The 19,147-nt window shown below is 38.7% G+C and overlaps 1 protein-coding gene across 1 annotated transcript in view; it reads left to right on the top strand.

Moving 5' to 3' along the window:
- Nucleotides 1–19,147, top strand: part of LOC144792209 (putative cation-transporting ATPase 13A4) — a 325,411-nt gene that overhangs the window by 157,603 nt on the left and 148,661 nt on the right. The window lies entirely within an intron of this gene.

The raw sequence follows: 19,147 nt of genomic DNA, 5'->3' as shown, positions 1-19,147 counted from the left end.
CTTTTTCCCTTCCTTGCATATATCTCTTTCTCCACTTTATGTGTTATTAGTAACTTAGCCAACCATTTGTGAAAGGTAGGCGGTACAGGATCAATCCATGCAGAGGCTATACATAATCTCATAATAGACATAGCGACAAACAAAAATTCCCTCCCACAAAAAGGCCGTACATCCTCAACATTGACTCCTAGTAGAATAGTTCCAGGGGTTAACACAATTTCGCTTTCTAAAATTTTGTTTATAAAACATTCAATTTCTTTTTTAAATAAATCTAGACGGGGGCATAGAGCAAAAACATGTTGCAAATCAGCATCCGAACTTCCACACCTATAGCACGTAATGCCCGCTAAACCTCCCCATTGTGCTATTTTAGCCGGTGTATAATACAGATGATAGAGTGTTTTGTAGTGTTGAGCCTGTAATGGTGCTGAACATAGTAATGAATTCCCCTTTTCTAAGGAGATACCAAAACTTTCAGAGCTGATTTTAAGATTATCCTTCCATTTTTCGCTCCATTTTTGGTGGTCGTCTTGTTTTACTTTAATCAGTTCAGCATATAATCTTTTGATTGTGCAATCCTGCCCCCTTTGAATAATTTCCATAATAGCGTTACGCCTAAATCCCAAATCGCCACCTTTTTTATTCAGGAGAAAACTCCTAATTTGGAGATATTTGAAAAATTGCCTAGTTTCTAAATTGAATCTGTCTTGTAGATCTTTAAATTGGAGAACACCCTGATCCCCCTTTATATCTCCAATAGTTCTGATTCCCCTGTTTTCCCACTCTGCAATTATAGGTCCCGAAAAGATATCTTGTGGGAGGGTTGGATTGTGTAACAGTCTTGTGTATGAATTATATTTTCCTAGACCAATTTTTTTAGCAAAACTTTTCCAAATTTCAAATGCTGCTATTATTGTCTTAAACTTTGTCCTCTTATAATAACTAGCCTCTGTAAATTTCAGGAGAACATCCTTCGCTTCCATTCCCAAGGTTAATCCAAAGATTGCTAATGATCCGAATTTACTCCACTCCTCTAATCCACGGCACTGTTCACCTCCCATTAAACCAGTCATGTTCTGTAAAGCCGCCGCACAATAATAAGATTTTAAATCTGGGACTCCCCAGCCTCCCCTTTCTCTCGGCAATGTCATATATCTGAGAGCCCTTCTCGTTTTCCCTTTTGCCCAGATAAATCTATTTAGTATACTCTCAAGTTTTTTAAATATTTTGCTATAAAAAAATAGCGGTATTGCCCTAAATAAATATAAAAATTTTGGAAGAATGATCATTTTTAATATATTAGACCTTCCCACTATTGACAGGGGCAAATTATCCCATCTATCCAAGTCTTTCTCCACTTTCTTGATTAAAGGGGTAATATTCCTTTCCACTAAGATATCCAGATCTGACATTATGATAACCCCTAAATACATGCCTTCTTGCACCACTCGGTTATCTAAACATGGGGTATATGAGTTTTTTATTATCTGTGTTTTTGATGTATTTACTTTATATCCCGATATCTTTCCAAATTTCAACGCCTCAAGTTCAAGATGTTCTATGGTTTCAGATGGATTTGGAGAAATAACAGCAATGTCATCTGCATAGGCTAAGATTTTACACTGCCCAATGACTGTTGTTACCGGAGTTATCATCTCAGATGCCTCTATTCTGCGTATAAATGGGTCGATATATATGGCAAACAATAAAGGTGAGCAAGGGCACCCCTGTCTAGTCCCTCTTTTTATATGGAATTGACCTGTGTTTCCACCATTCACTCGTAGAGTCCCTACTGGTTCTAAGTAAAGAGTTTGTAAAGCTTTAATAAAGCCTTGTTTAATTCCTGTTCTAGCTAAAGCATACCAGAGGTAGCCCCAGGAGACCCGATCGAATGCTTTTTCTGCATCAAGTAACATCACTGCAATCGGGTCTCCTGTGACTGACGATACATCAAATAACGTTATTGCTTTCCGTATATGGTGGGTGGTGCCTCTCCCTGGTATAAAACCGTGTTGGCAACTACTGACAATTTTATCTATAACTTTTGCCAGCCTTGATGCCAATACTTTAGAGAAGACTTTTACGTCCGCATTAAGTAGAGTTATAGGCCTATACGAGCCTGGTTCTTCCGGATTTTTACCTTTTTTTAGTATTACAACCACCTCTGCGCCCCCCCATGATTTAGGTGCTGTTTTGCCCAACTGTGCTCCTTGCATCACCTTTATCATTTCTTCTCTCAGACAATCCCAAAATACTTTATAGAATTCTATAGGTATCTGATCAGGGCCTGCTGCTTTACCAGAAGGTAGGTTCCATATTGCCTCCTTAATTTCTTCTAACTGCAGCTCTCCCTCTAAACCATCTGCTTCCTCTTCCTCTATTAAGTCTATAGGAGTCTCTCGAAGATACTCCATCATTTCTTCATTGTCTTTTATAGGATCACGACCCTGTAATTCGTCGTCGTATAACTTCTCGTAAAATATCCTAAAGATTTCTCTTATTTTATTCGAGTCTGAATGAACCGTACCCGAAGTATCCCTAATTTCCCTCACTATGCCTGCAGCTTCTTGTTGCCGTGTTCGAGTAGCCAGTATCCTGCCTACTGACTCGCTCAACTCATAGCACTTCTCTCTTTTAGTATTATAAATTTTCGCTGCCTTACTAGCAATTTCGCCCTCTGCCTCACCTTTAGCTTTGGCTAACTCTACCCAAGCTTTTTCCAGATCCCGCCCCGACACCACGCTGTTTTCTAAGCTTTCTTCTGCCATCAGAACCTTCAGAGCTAATTCTGAGTTCCTCAACTGGGTTTGTTTCCTTTTATAAGAATTATAACTCTTTGTTTCCCCTCGTATTCCAGCTTTAAAGGTATCCCAAACCACTCCCATTTCTGCTGTATCTCTATTAAAGGAAAAAAAATCAATAATCCATTTATTCATGTGTTCTATATACTTTTCATCTTTCAATAACTCTCTTTCAAAGGTCCAGTTTGTATGCTGTCTAGTACTTGTTTTTGTTATTATAGTGAGTACTAGAGGGTTATGGTCGCTAAGGATCCGTGGCAGCCTTTCAATCTTTGAGTTAGAAATATTAGTACTTGAAATAAAAAAATAATCTAATCTTGCACATGTTTGATGCGGAGCAGAATAGTATGTGTAACCTTTATTATCCATTCTCTTTTTCCCCCATACATCTGAGAGAGCATTGTTTAACACCAGACTGTGTAGTGCCTGAAATACTTTTTTTTTCCTGCCGTTATACTTTCCAAAAGAACCCAGTCCTAATCCGTCTGCTCCATTAATATTAAAATCGCCTCCCAGTATAATTTTTGGTGCCCATGTTGCTAACTCAACATCTAAAAATTGAAAAATATCAGGGTCGTCCTCTGTTGAACCATATACATTTACCAATGTTATCCACTCTCCATCAATAAAACACTCAACCATAGCCCATCTTCCCCATTTGTCTTGTGCTTTCTTTCTGATTAAGATATTATTATTCCTAGCTAGGATAGCTACCCCTCTTTTTTTAACCCCTTGACTCGAGTGAGCTAGGACCTTAAATCCTAACTGCGACAGAGCGTAAGCTTGTGATATCATAATATGAGTTTCCTGAATGTATGCAAAGTCCAGATACATTTGTTTCAACATTAATGCTATTTTCGCTCTTTTTTGGGGATCATTTAGCCCACAAACATTCCAAGTTACAACTCTAACCCCCATTATCCTCATTCTCAAGTCTCCTTTCCCTCCTACACTCTCTTCTATAAGTTATCCATTTGGTAAACCAAAATTTCATTATCACTAGCTTAGCATTGTTTATTGCGTTGCATCCGTTACTTTTTCTCAGCCCCACCTGTTCCCTTTGACTAGAAAATGTCTTTTTTAAACTCCCTCTCTCTATTATTTGTCGTGCCGTGCCCTGTTCCCCCTGTGCTTCCCACCCCGCACCCCCTTCTCTTTCCCCTCCCTCCCCACCCTTTCCCTTACTGGCAAATAGGTCGATCCTGACCTATATGTGACAGCCGCGTCCTCCCAGGGGAGTTTCCCCCAGCCACTCCCCATGCTGCAACATTTTGAAAATATAATCACATTTACTCAGAAAAGGACAAGAAAGGCTCAGTTATCTCTTTGTGATAGAAGCTACTTGTTTTATACTCTCTGTGCGATCCAATTGTCCATTTCGGTCCCTATGTCTTCTCTCTTCTCGAAGATACGTCAGGTATTCTTGTGCAACAATTTCAGAAAAGAAGATTCTGAACTGCCCATTGAGGCCCACTTTGAGGCGGGAAGGAAACAGCAAATAGACTTCACAGCCTAAGTTCTGAAATGGTACTATAAGTTGCCGCATCCGCCATCTTCTCTCGACTGTTGTATGACAAAAGTCTGGACGGGCAAAGAAAGTGATGTCTTTATATGTGCGTTTCTTCGTAGGTTTAGCTTTCATTATCACTTCCTCCCTTAACAAATAATTTCCTACATAAACAAGAATTGCCCTCGATCTTACGCCCGCATTGCCTTTTTTCTGTACAAGGGGGAAACGGTGCGCTCGTTGCACTTCCTTATCCCAATCCCATGCACCTATCTCTGGGAACGCACCTTTCAATAGTTCTACGACAAAGGCTCTCGTATCTCCCCCTTCTTTGCCTTCTTCCACTCCTAACAGTCTTATATTATTTCTCCTCTGGCGATTTTCAAAATCTTCCAGCTTCCATAATATGTCAGATTCAGTTTTTCCCTGGGTCTGCCTAAATTCCTGAATCTCTGCCATCTCATCCTCCATTTTGCCAGTTCTCTGTTCTACCTCTGACAGTCTGCCTGTTACTTCAGAGTACATGTCCTGTAAGTTATGGAGAGATTTCTGTATTTTTTTATTAGCCCGCTTGGCTCTTTGACTTTCCTGCCGTGCTTCTCCTTGTATTTGTTTCATTGTAGCCAGTAAAATGTCAAATTTGTCCTTGTACGGGTCAAGTTCAGCCCCCTCAAGTATGTTAGATATTTCTTTTTGCGGCATCTTTCCCTTCTTGCTCCTGCTCTTACTCTCACTCTTATTATTGCTTACTAGAATTCTTCCTCTAGATTTACCCCTAACCTTATGAGTCTTACCTTTAATTTTAGATTTCAAATTACTTTCCTCTTTCGTCTTTTTTGAGCATAAAGAGTCAGCTTCAGACTCTTGGGCATCACTCATTGAAGAATCTTCCAGTTCTACAGAAGAAGTGGGTGATGATTCCGACCCCTCTCCCTCCTCATCCTCCTCCTCCTCCTCCTCCAGCAACTCACTATAGTCACTATCCTCGCTGTACAATGGGCTTTTAAACAGAGATACAGTTTTTATTTCGCTCTTGCTTCTGTCCTTATCCTTATCCTTATTCTTAGGAATTGCTCCTTGATTAGGTAATGGTGCAGGTAATGGTGCATTCTTTACTCCAGACTCTGTAACTACTATTGCAACTTGTGGGTTAACTATGTTAATGCCATTCAGTCCTTCTTCGGTGCTAATAGTAGTCTCAGCAGCAGCACATGTATCTGCACCTGCATCTCCACCTTTTGCAGCTTTTGCAGTTTCGGGCACCAATATAGATTCTTTTAAATTTTTGCTCAAACCATCATTCATTTCCATGGCCGTAATTTTAGGTAATATGCCTATCTCATGAATATCCGTGATCATTACAATTTGTATACTTTTCTCTCCATTTCTCTCGCTGTCACTGACTTCCAAAATACCATTATCGTTATTGCCCCTTTTTGGTTCCATTCCGTTGCTAGCACTATGTGCGCTATCTACGCTATCTGCGCACGGATGCCCTTCACCCCCAGTACCTGGCGTTGCAGTACTCGCTATGCCTGTGTCGGTGTCTCCAGTTCCAGCACCTCCTCCTTCCTCACGAGGGTTCGCATCCACTTTCTTTGCCTCTGCGAGTTTGGCCCCGCCCCCACCAGGCTCTCCGCCCACACCAGGCTCTCCGCCTACTAAAGCCTCCTGGGACAGACGCTCTGTAACCTCCGTCAGAGCAGGGCGCACAGGCATATCCTCTGCCTCTGTGAGCGCCGCTCCAGACTCTTGAGTTCCTTCCCTTTCCTCACTCACTGTACCCTTCGCAGACTCTAGTTGCTCTTCCGATTCTGCCTCTGTTCCATGCCTTGCAAACACCGGAGTCGCCACTGTTGCTCCGACTTCTAGCATTTGCATTTGCTTGGGCAGGGAGCCAGCCCCAACGCCATCGGTTATAACAGAGCTGCATCCTTGCCCCCTCTGCGCCAGATCCGCTCCTGCTCCTGCTCCCGTCTCACAGCTCGATGCAGCTGACTCCATTTCAGCACTCTTCAGACTCTTCAGACCTTTTGCTGTTGATAATGAAGATGAAGAGGGTGACGACCCCCTTGCCTGGAATGACTCGAAGATCAGAGGCTGGTGCAGAATTGCTTCCGTCGCAAGATCCAGAACAGGTAAATCCTTGCGTCGCTCCTCTCTCCTCTTCTGACTAGCCAGAAGGCGCTCCTCTTCGCATTTTTTAGCTGCCTCTCTCTGAGTCTGAGCCCTTTGCTGTGCCTTTGTTCTCAGCTTCGATGTTGGTGTGTCAGGGTCGCTAAGTGTTTCCAACTCCTCTTGCTTCCGCTTCTGCTTCTGGGTAGTCTTCAGCACCTTAGGGGCCATGACACATTTAAAAGCCCTCCAGATCGCTTGGCACGATGTTAACCTCTCTTTGACATCTAATAACGCATTAGATAGTGCTTTAGACAGTACAACCCGCCAACAACCTCTCGGTGCGCTTGATATGCTCGATGTGTTTGGCGAACTCCACTCTAGCTTCCAGCTGCACCATGTGAGTGTCTCTGCCTCCTCTGCCACAACCAACAAAACAGTTGTATATTCCATATATATTTCCACGGTGTATAGCCCATCCAAGGAGTCCCCCGGCCTCTCGTAGATCAGTTGCTAAGGCTCTTAATCAAAACTGAGCCATACCAGTATGGGTTGAGCACAAAGTAGCCGTAGTTGCAGGAGAACGGCCGGGTGCAGCTACCCCCTACGGACTGTCGGCAGGCATCTTGCTTTGTACATATACACATTTTTGTTGTAAAACACATATTGGCTTTTTTGTTGTGAATATTGTGATTCCAGCATTTATTGAATCATTGATGTTTCTTTGTGGTGTTTGTACTGGTATGATTGATGAATGAATGTGGATTGAGTGTTCAATAGTATGCATTTTTTGTAAATAAGAAAGTTGTTGTTTTTGATATAATGTATATCATTCTTTGTTGTTTACACTAGGTTTTAACATTTGTATAATAATTTGAAAAATCATTTATTCAAATAGAAGTGAAAAATTAAAACCAAAAAGAAATAAAAGAATTGGAAATAAAACCAATAAACATATTGTCCTAACCGTATGTTTTGACTAAATAGTTGTTTTACTCATTAACTAGCGGCATTTGCACCTATTTTTGTTCATTAGAAGCTTGTGGCAAGCTGTGCCGTTGGGAGCCCAGACCCAGTGGTGGTTTTCTTGACTTTTCTCCTTTAGCGTGGAGTACTATGTTCTTTAATTAAATATATAATTCTTCAAACCATCCTTAAAAGAAAAATGCTCATGTTTTCAAAATATTTTTATTGAGTATTTTATATTCATCATGTGGGTGAAATGCAATTTTTTTTTCATTCATTGGTATCACGCGTTGGACCACATTTATTTTATTTTATCATAAGCACTCATTCCTTAAGTTTACATTATATAAGTGTTGCCCCATCATATTTATTTAAATGTTTGGGCTTTTTTTACTTTCAGATAAAGTAGAATAGACGTGCTATGACAAACACTCCCTCACTTCTTTATCTTTCTTTTTTTATGTGCATTTCATTTCATTATTACATTTAACAATCATTTTTAAAAATGGAAAGAATTAACATTTGAAGCCACAATTATATTATTTTTTTCAAAAAAGTGCTTGCGAAGATAATCCTCCTGTTCTTCATGAGTGAAAATTAGTAAAAGCACTACTCAATATTAATACGTTTAGCCCATTTTCACTCAAGAAGATAAAGAGTATTCTCCTTTATTCCAAAGTATTTCCTTTTTTCGTCGATAGTTTATTCATACTACATTTTTCAATCATTAAGAAATACTTGCAGTTGAAGGATCATAAAGTTATATATAAATTAAAATATACATTAACAATATGATCTCTCTGTGGAAACTAAAGATAAACTCAAGATAATGGCATTGCTTCTAATTATTACTTTGCACGTAGTAATTCCTTTATTAACCTATATTTCTTGTAATGGTTCTTTCGTCATCTCGCTATTATATTCCATTTAAACTTAATCATACCACATTCTATAATCATTTAAATATTTTTGCTTTCTTTTTTAAAAATATCAAACATATATCCATTCACATAATTTACCTCTCTTCGATATTCTTTCCTTCCTCCGTCGAAATTCATCCAACTCCTCTAGAAGGAAGATAATGTTTAATGTATTTTTAAATATACATTAACAATTTGTTTCCTCTGAGGAAATGAAAGATATTCTCAAGATGCTTCCGCAGCCCCGAATCATTACCTTGCTCGTAGTTTCTTCACCAGTATTGATTCTCTGAAACAAAACTAATCATCTGACGGGTGTGGTTTATATACTTTTTGGTTACTTAACTTTCTATGTGATCAATTTATTGCTACTCCCACTTTTAAGTCACATTTTTCAGTTGACAGGTGTTCTCATTTCCACTGTTTTAGTGCGTCACGTATTTATGTAAACATGCCTCATTGCATACATTTTAACTTTCGTATACTTTCGAAAATGCTTTATTTAAACTTGTTTTTCTTATTAAAGCATTGCTCTAGGTTACTTATTTTTAATACGAGTATTAACATTCATTTCCCTTTTTTTCCGACTTATTATTCTAGTAACTTCCCTTTTTTTGTAAAACTTTTTTTTATTATTCTTCATTACCCTAAACCCCTATTTTCCCTGCATCCCGTGCCAGAGATACTCTCTATTAAACTTTGAGTATTCTAATTTATATCTGAGTATTAATTTACTTAATTCCATTACTCCGAGTTTTAATACATTTATTTATCTAATATTTTTTATCTTTCTTTATACACTGCAAGGGATACTGTTATTTGTCTAGAATCACACTATGAATCAGTGTCCATTTGGCAAGATTGAGAGAGAATGATTTGGTTGGTTGATGTGTTTGCAGTTCCATAAGTACATATACTCTTGCAGTAAGCCAGGCTTTAGGGTATGCAGTTCTTCAAACTCATATGCATTATGCATGTAGTGTTGTAACCACCTTCACATTTGTGCTTCAGACCTACAATTCCGCAGTCACTATCCATATACTCCAGCAAACACAGTGTGACTGCTGTTGCAATTTCAAAATGACTCTTTCAGTACCATGTAGTAATTCATTCACTAAAGTAAAAATCAACCAATTAAGAATTAAGTGTCTTTACATATATTAATTTAATCATATCGTCAGTAAACATGTACTTATGCAGTGAGCCAGGGTTTAAGGAATGGAGTGATTCAAAGTGCTGTGTATTATGCATGTAGTGGTGTAATAACCTTCACATTTGTGATTCAGGACTACAATTCCCCACTCACTATACATACCAGGGGTCTCCAACCAGTAGCTCGGGAGGTATTAGTAGCTCACCAGTACCCTGAAAGTAGCTCTTAGAGGTGAAGCCAAACCAAGCCAATCTCGGATATTCTGTCTATATTAAAGAAGGTAGTATTGCTCATTTCACTACCCTTAAGAGTTACAGACAGTCAAACCAATGGCAGGACCTGTTGATAACACTCAAACACACACTGTGGTGGCATATCAATTAATCAATTAGGGATGTATAGAGCGCACTACTCACCTGTTAGGGTTTCCAGGCGCTGGGGGAGCATGTGGGGGGATTTGTGCAGCTTTGGTCATTTGAAAAGCCAGGTCTTATGCCTCTTCCTGAATGCTTTCAGTGTGGGGGTTCATCTGATGCTGAGGGGGAGTTCATTTCAGGTTTTAGCCATGATGTAGGAGAAGGGTGTGCCTCCTGTCTGGTTCTGTGGATACAGAGGATTTCGGCCAAGGCCTGGTCAGCGGAGTGGAGGTTTCTTTTGGGGGTGTAGAAGGAGATTGAGGTATTGGAGTCCGGTGTTGTAGAGGGCTTTATAGGTGTGTGTGGGCAGCTTGAAGGTCACTCTTTTTTCGATGGGGAGCAAGTGGAGTGCTCGTTTATGATGGGTAATATGGTCTTGTCGTGGGATGCTGAGGATGAGTCTGGCTGCGGTGTTCTGGACAGTTTGAAGTTTGTGGAGTAGAGATTTGTTGATTCCGGCATAGAGGGCATTCCCATAGTCCAGCCTGCTGGTGATGAGTGCTTGGGTGATGGTCTTCCTTGATTCGGGTGGTGGGTCTATTTGAAAGTCTTGCTGAGTATGTGGAGGGTGTTGAAGCATATGGAAGCTGCAGCGTTGGCCTATGGGTCTGTCACATAAAACATGTTTATCCACTTTAAATCTAAGTTGGGGAGACTTACTGCTGTGGTATTACCATTTGTGGCACACTGTATGTGATGATTAGAATTTTACTTGATTATAAGCATTTAATATTGATAAATGTTTTCCTAGCATTCTGCTGATAACTTCACCTGGAATTTGTTGGTAGTTACTACTGATAATTGTGCTTAGGGTGGTCATAGTGTAATGTTAATACATACCCCCAGCACAACCCCTACACTTCACAAACACCACTACACTACCCTAAACCCTAAAACACTACCCCCAGCATGAACCTCTACACAACATAAACACCACTGCACTACTCTAAACCCTCAAACACTACCCCCTACAGTAGGCAAACACCACTGCACTATCCTAAACCCTAAAACACTACCCTCAGCACGACCCCCTACACTACACAAACACCAATGTACTACCCTAAACCCTAAATCTACCACCAACATGACCCCCTACTCTACACAAAAACCAATGTACTACCTTAAACCCTAAATCTATCCCCAGCACACCCCGTTCACTACACAAACACCACTACACTACCCTAAACCCTAAAACATTACCCCTAACACTTATACAAACAGCAGTTCATTTATTCATATAGATAGAAACACATAGTTAGTGTTATAAATTCACTATTACAAGTATACAGTTATCCATACAGTTACTGATGCAATCATTGAGTTATATGCATACTTCTTTATATGCAGCAAATGTCACATACACTGCCTTTTATTTGTATACTTTGTAGCACATGTACCATTGAGAGATATATTTGCTCATCACCACACCCATAAAGATATTAACTCACCCAAACAATTGTTATAACATGTAGTCTTAACATCATATACCTACAGAATCAACTATTCACACATCTTTGGGCAGTCAGACACCCCCCCACCGAACACCACACACACTCACTCTCCCATACAAATACTCAGTTAACTAATCAATAACTAATAGAGACTTTCACATAGCTAGTAACCAACTGGTGCAGCAGTTTAAAGAACAACTTACAAAGTAATACAGATATTCACACAGTTTAGTCACTAACCAATATATTTAGTGAGACACTATAAATTACTCAATTAAACAATCAATCACACTGCTACTAAATCCTTTATCAAGATATTTTTATATCCACTCATTCTTCAATGCAGATTGCTATATATATACTACATATTTAAATAACAAACCAACCCACATTAACTGGATGCTGTCATCAGTGATGTCATAAGTGATGTCATATGAGATGTCATCAGTGATGTCACTAACCATGTCATGAATGATGTAATATATATACGTAAAGAGCTGTGTATGAAGGGGCCGTATTAAGAAGGAAAGGAAAGGTCACGTAGGGTAACTTTTTCTCTCCTTGTAAATATGGAGGAGCCACCTGCGCAACCAGTACGTGACAAAAAGTGACGTACTGGTGGAGCAGAGAGCTTGTAAATCTGCTGCAGAATTGTTTTCATTTCTCCTAATTTTTTTCTTCCAATATATGCACCAATGCACAGCATATATTGTAGGAGAAAAATGCCTTCACTGATTGTTTTTGTGCAAGAAAGTGTGTCTTTCTGCACAAAAACAAACTCCGCACAACACAGATATTCTCTCTTTCAAAATTTAAACCAGATTGCTTTTCCACATGGGGAGCTGCATGTTAGTAGCTCCCCATGTGGAAAAGCAATGCCGGCTCCCAAATGCGTAGAAGTTGTGCACCAAACGCACAGGAGTTGAGCACCCTACAGATTATGAGTCGTGCATCTAGCGCGTGCACACCAGGGGGCCGCACTGAGCGCCGCGCTGGGTGCTCAACTTCTAATTTTATCATAAGAAATAGCCCCTATCAGTAATTTGTAATATCCCCGGGGACTCCATCCCTCTGGTCTTATAGAAAAGGTTGGGGACCGTGGGGGGAGCCAAAATACCCTCACGGTCCCGCTGGCTCCCCGCGTCCTTCGGGTGCCGGCATTGCTTTTCCACATGGGGAGATGCTGACTTGCGTGTGGAAAAGCTATCTGGTTTGGATTTTAAAAGAAAGAACAGATTTTCCTGCTCTCTGTTTCAAAATACAAACCAAGTTTGCTATGGAGGACTGGAGCCGCGAGACTCCCGCCCTCTCATAGCAAACAATAGTGTCCCGGGGGTGGCTCTCACTCTTGCATAGCAAACAGCAATCTTGAAAAAATCTTCCGGTAAGATAACAAAGGATTTTGAAGTCCATTTTCGCCGTTTTTGTTGTAGTTTGCTGCGGTTAAAGCAACGACAATTTTAACGCCGTGTTTGTAAATATGCCCATAAGTTTTGTAATGTCGACAATACCATCTCCCATTTAAATAGTCACGAAGTATTTATTGAAGTGCATTGTGAATCGTGAAGCAACAATGTCTAATTGTGATCAACAAAGAATTGAATGAGTTGTGTACTTCTTTTGCTCGTAATGTGCATAGGGGCAGATTTACAAGTTCATTGCGTTACTATTGCATCACTTTTAAGATGGGAAAAGTGACGCGAAAGTGGCGCGAGGGGCATGTAAATCTGCTACACAGTGTTCTGTCTTAATTTGCTTTACTTTCTGTCATGTAGAGGATCCTGGGTAAATATAATGGTTTCTGAACAGCCAGTGCCTTTTAACCCTACCCACAAACTGCTTACTGCCTGTTACCATAGTAACAGTTCATGGAATACTTAAGTGAGCACAGAGGTTCGAAGTTCACCACACAATGTTGCTAATCGAAACAGTTACTGTGCTGGAGTTTTAAAAGTTTTCCATAGGAACCGTTAGTCGTCAGTGGAAAATATAATAAAAATAATAGCAGGGGTTCACTGGGGCCCCCACAGTCCCAGGGCTTCACTCATGTTGGGAGGGGGGTGCAGTAGGCTGTGGAAATTATATCGGGAAAACAACAATGGGGCTTATTGCGGCTTTTCTTTAATATAATGTGGAATAATGTTTATTTATTAGGCAGTGTTCACTTTTGTTAAGGATATACTCACTTTGTTACTGGAAATTTATTAATATGTAGTATGGCGTGTTCTGTATGTGTGCGTGGAACAATTGTAACGTTTAATTTGCTAAGGTGTTCCAACAACAAGCTTAATGTTCATTAGGTGCAAACTATTGAAAGTAAAAGTGTTTTCTGCAATTCAGTTCTGCTCCGGAGAGTAGCAAGGATATCTAATTGGCTTACATGTTGTAAGGAGGACTTTCCTGAGATTTATGTTGGTTGGTTGCCATTTATTGAAAGTAGAAGTGTTGCCAGACATTCACTTCCGCTCTGTGGAGTAGGAGGGGCATCTGATTTGCTGACGTGCTTCAAGGAGGACTTTCTCAAGCTCAAGATTGAATGGCTGTAAACTATTGAAAGTAGAAGTGTTGTCAGTGATTCCTTCCCTCTTCGTGAAGTATTAGGGACATTTCATTGGGTAACGTGTTCCAAGCAGGACTTTACGAAGCTTAATGTTCATTGGCTATGAAGCATTAAAAGTAGAGGTTTTGGCAGTCATTCCTTCCATGTACATTTTATTGGCTAAAGTGTTTCGAGCACAAGTTTGCTCCTTATTGGGTGGGAACGGTTCACCGTTGTCAGTGATTTAGTGACGCACTTTCAAAGGAGTATGGGAAAAGAAAGTAGTAGAGGGGAGGTTAGGAACACTATTAACTCTGTACAGTGGTCACAAGGTGGTGGACAGGGATTATGAAGGTAAAACATTTTTTAAATGTTTTAAGGGCCATTTTTATAATTGCTGTGTGGTGTACAAATCACGGCGGAAAAATAACAGAGTGTATTGTGTTTTTTTTTATCAAGTTTGCGGGTGGGATACTTCCCAGGAGCACTATTTACTTATACTGTGGTGTTTACTTTTCTGATGGGGAGGTGTGGTTGTGCAGCAAAAATTTCGGTCTAGGTTTGAAACAGTTTTTATTTAGCAAATACAAATAAACTTTCTTCAGAAACTGAAGCAGTATATATGAAAGGGGTGACAATTAAAAATGGAATTTCATAAAATATCAGTTAAGCGTGGCCATACCCTCCTTTTTTCTGCTATAGTTTGTAAAAGTGTTGCCCCATATTCTTCATAATGTAAGAGGGCATGAGTGACTTTTAGATAAAGTAGAATAGAAGTGCTACAACAAACACTACCGGACTACATTATCTGAGGTCAAGAGAACAATTAAAAAACAGTTAAATCAAGTGACTTTATATTACATAGGAATTTATGCCTTATTATTTTTCAGATTTGTATTCTGTAGAATTCAGGAACATTCTGTTGTAGTGCTTAGAGGTCGCACACTGTTCCGCGAACAAATCACATACTCACTTAAGAATATATAGGATAGTACTATTATAATATACAGTACTGGTCCTATATATTCTTTAGGGAGAAGGTGAATAGGAACCGCAAATGCGAAGAACAGAAATTAGAAATTAACATTCAGAAATGTAGGGTTTATCAAATATTTAAAGTAACAAAGTATGTATGATAGCTTTATTTTTTATTCTGCAATTTCGTAAAATATGCTTCCTGAACAAAAATATCTGCTCATAAGCTGTATTACAGATGGCGCAGAAAAATCTCCTATTCCTCTTCTGTAACAATAGGACAATCCATTACAATATAACAATTGATACCATTGTTACTGTAAAAAGAAAAGGAAAATAAAGTTATCTATGTAACAGAACATCCATAACGAAATACTTTCGAGCTGTAATTATTTTCTGAGCTTCTTTTCTCCAGGGGGTCAAAAAGTTTGATCTTCATGGCAACGGGTCATAAACTCCTCTGAGATCATGACTGTGAAATTTATAATATATATATATTAACAGTATATGATTAAAAGGGGGGAACAGACTAAAAACTAGAAGCTGGTGACGTTGCTTATATTTCTTTACTCTTTGTGAGGACGGGTCATGAACTCCACTGAGATCAGCATAACTGTTAATATTATAATATACATATTAACAGTATATGATCCCTAGGGGAAAACACAGTAACAACTGGAAGGAGGTGACGTTGATTGTAAATGTTTAGGGTTTGCGCCGATGGGTCACCAACACCTCTGAAGCGACGTACAGTGTCAATATTATAATATAGAAAGTCACAATATATAGGAAAGCCAGAAAAGGAGTAACGTTTGTTGTAATCTATCTGTTTCTGAAAACAAGCTGCTGACGTTACAGAGAAAAAGGGAAAAACATGCAATAACACTTTTTTCTAAATATAAATGTTTAAATATTGACAAATAGCCACAAAATATAACTATGTACTATGCCATAATGAAACAACTTACAACTCCGGAATATGTTTATTGACGCAAAACAAGAATCCGATGCTGGAAAAGGGAACCTGCATCTCAGATTGGCGATGCAGAAATAACTTGCAAAAACGAAACTAATCGCACAATAGGTGTGGTTTATATAGTTTTTGGTTGTTTAGTAGTCTATGGAAGGAAGATTCGGCTCCGCCTATGTAGATGTCACGTTTTACAGTTTACACGTGCTCATGTTTTAACTGTTTTACTTCGGCACGTGTTGGGAAAAGTTACAAACTGTGAAGCTGTAAAGTTTTCGATTTCCATAGTAACACGTATAAGGTCCTTATTATCTACATACGTTGGAGAGTTTAAAAAGTGTTACCCTCTAAACTGTGTCCTTTGCATTCTCATGATTAAAAACATTGAAATAGAAGACAAATATTGTTTACAATAGAAGAAAAAAAAGTATTAATATTTGTTATCACTATACTTTTTAAATGGAAAAATGCCAACATTTGTAAAGCGTAAAGCTACCCCCGGAAAGGTGTGCCGGCGCTTGGGGCGTTGGGAAGATTATGCAAGGTGTTACCTACAGTGAGATAGTGGTGGGCTAAGATGCTGATGGACTTTGGAATCGAACTGTGAACGCAGTTCTTGAAAGTCAGGTATTACAGGTGCTGCGTCATACTTTTACCACACTTATATGTTAATTACTGCTTCTTAAGTTGAAAATATTCTTAAATTATAAGTAGGGCTCCGTGATTTATGTTTTTACTGATTTTTACAGATAAATACAGACAGAAAAGTATTTATTTTCCTCCCTGTATTTATTTTAAAGTGTGGATAAATACGGAAATTGGGTTATTTTTTGAGTGATTGTAAATGCTGTCAATGATGAGTAGTAGGCCAATAGGTCTGTTATTCTAAAAGTAAAAGGGTAAAAACAATAAAAGACTTTTAGTAAAGAGCCTTAAACAGCAATATATATTCTCGTATAAGAAAACTTGCACATTTTAATATGAAGGTTGTGTATAGTTTATCATCTAAGAGTGTTTACATGAGGGAAAACGGTCAGTCTTTTAGCCATGAGTGCATATTTAGCAGTAAAATAAATGTGGAAATATACTAATTTCAGATTCATTTTTTTACAGAACCCGAAATATATATGGGTAAATACAGATACAGTTATTTAAAAAAAAAAAATGGATAAATACAGATGGAAAAGTCCAAAGCATACATACCATAGAACCAGGAGGTATAATTATAAGTTATAAAACACTACTGTTAAGTTTGTTTTTACTATAAAAAGTATACACGTGTTTTTAATAAACACTATGGGTTATAGGGATATTGTAGTTAGATATTGACATTTGAAAAACCTTTGAAATTCACTGAAAGAAAACATAGGTTTCAGGCAGGTTATAGCTAAGAATTATCATTTAAAAAACATAGAAATTCAATTAAAAAAACATCGGTTTCAGGGGTGTTATAGTTAGCTGGACATTTCACTCATACAAAACCATTGAAATTCCTCCGCTATAGTTAGTAGTACTAACTGTAACTCTCGCGCCCGCAATCCACTGCTGATGATGTCACATATTACATCATTCATGGCAGGGTCAGTGACATCACTGATGACATCTCAAATGACATCACTGATGACATCACTCATGACATCATCCACGTGACAATCAGATACACCTCATCGTACACTAGTATAACCTTTCATCACTCACTGTAAAATACAGAGTACTATATTTGAATCCATTGACACACCAATACAAGTATCTAAAAACCCACTCAGTGGTTCCTAGATCTACACACACATCTAATTAATTACCTATAGATTCACACGTACAAGCTGTCAATGATCAATAGAACACTATCAAATTTACTTATACACCTATATTGACATTATACATCAGCACACACCCTATTCACTTATGCAGTCATCCTACTCACTTATGCAAACAATGGATCATACTTAAATTTACTCAGCTACACACTTATACAAACACCTCTTCATTTATTCATATAGACAGTAACTCATACTTAGTGTGTTATAAAATCACTATTACAAGTACACAGTTATCCATACAGTCACTCATGCAATTACTGAGTCTTATATATACTTATTTATATACAACAAATGTCACATACACTGCCTTTTATTATTCTAGTTTGTTGAACATGTACCATTGAGAGATATATTTGCTCATCACCACACCCATAAAGATATTCACTCACACAAACAAATATTATAACATCTAGTCTTAACGTCATATACCTACTGAATCAACTATTCACACATCTTTGGGCAGTCACACCCCCCCCACCGAACCACACACACATTCACTCTCCCCTACAAATAATCAGTTAACTAATCAATAACTAATATAGACTTTCACGTAGCTAGTAACCAACTGGTGCAGCAGTTTACACAACAACTGACAAAGTAATACAGATATTCACACAGTTTAGTCACTATCCAACATATTCAGTGAGACACTATCATTTAGTCAAGTAAACAGTCAATCACACTGATACTACATCCTCCATCCAGATATTTATATATCCACTCATTCCTCAATGCAGATTTCTATATATATAATACATATCTAAATAACTAACCAACCCTGAAAATGGGTACAATAACCTGTGCTTACTTTTTTGTCAGACATCTTGCTGGAACTCCAGGAGCTCCCACGTCATTCAGGGGAATTAACTTTGCTTTCATCAAACAATCCTGCTTATGTATGTTATTTAAGGTGTGGGCGTTGATGGATACAGGGATGATGTTTCCTTCCTGGATACAGAGATAGAAATGACCTGCTGCCTTGGTGTTTCTTTTTTTCACTTCTTAGTCTACAGTCAGATGGCGTCCTCTCTCTGTGTTTGCAACCAACCAAGAGAGATGGTGAGCGTGTCTGCAGGTTGTAATGGCTTTGTAAATGATGCAGGCCAGTGAGTGGAGTCAAAGGAGTTACCTCCTTATTAGGGTGATCTGATCATATTTCATCAGGTCATGGATGAGACACTGCAGTATATAGGCTTCCTTTATGGATGCTAGTGGGAAGTCTGGGAGGCCTTGAGCAGGATATTAGCACTAACAAGATACAAGAGTATAAGAGCCTTAACAGCAGTTCTGAAGTTTCTGACTGGAAGAAAGAGTCTCATTTCCTTAAGAAGAGAGAACTTTTATCAGGCTGTGTTTATTTGAGATGCAATATATATTATTGAAGAAACAGTACTTTGCCATGCATCTAAGGATAATGAGAAAGGACACCCTCACCTGATTTAAATTAGTTACAGCCCCCCCAAAATAATATCTACAGGATATGGCACAAGAACAAACATTTGGAAGTGAAAAAG

The sequence above is a fragment of the Lissotriton helveticus genome, chromosome 11, assembly GCF_964261635.1.
Source record: "Lissotriton helveticus chromosome 11, aLisHel1.1, whole genome shotgun sequence".
NCBI lineage: Eukaryota > Metazoa > Chordata > Amphibia > Caudata > Salamandridae > Lissotriton > Lissotriton helveticus.
Note: the sequence above shows the minus strand (reverse complement) of the source record. Positions and strands in the feature narration are given on the sequence as shown.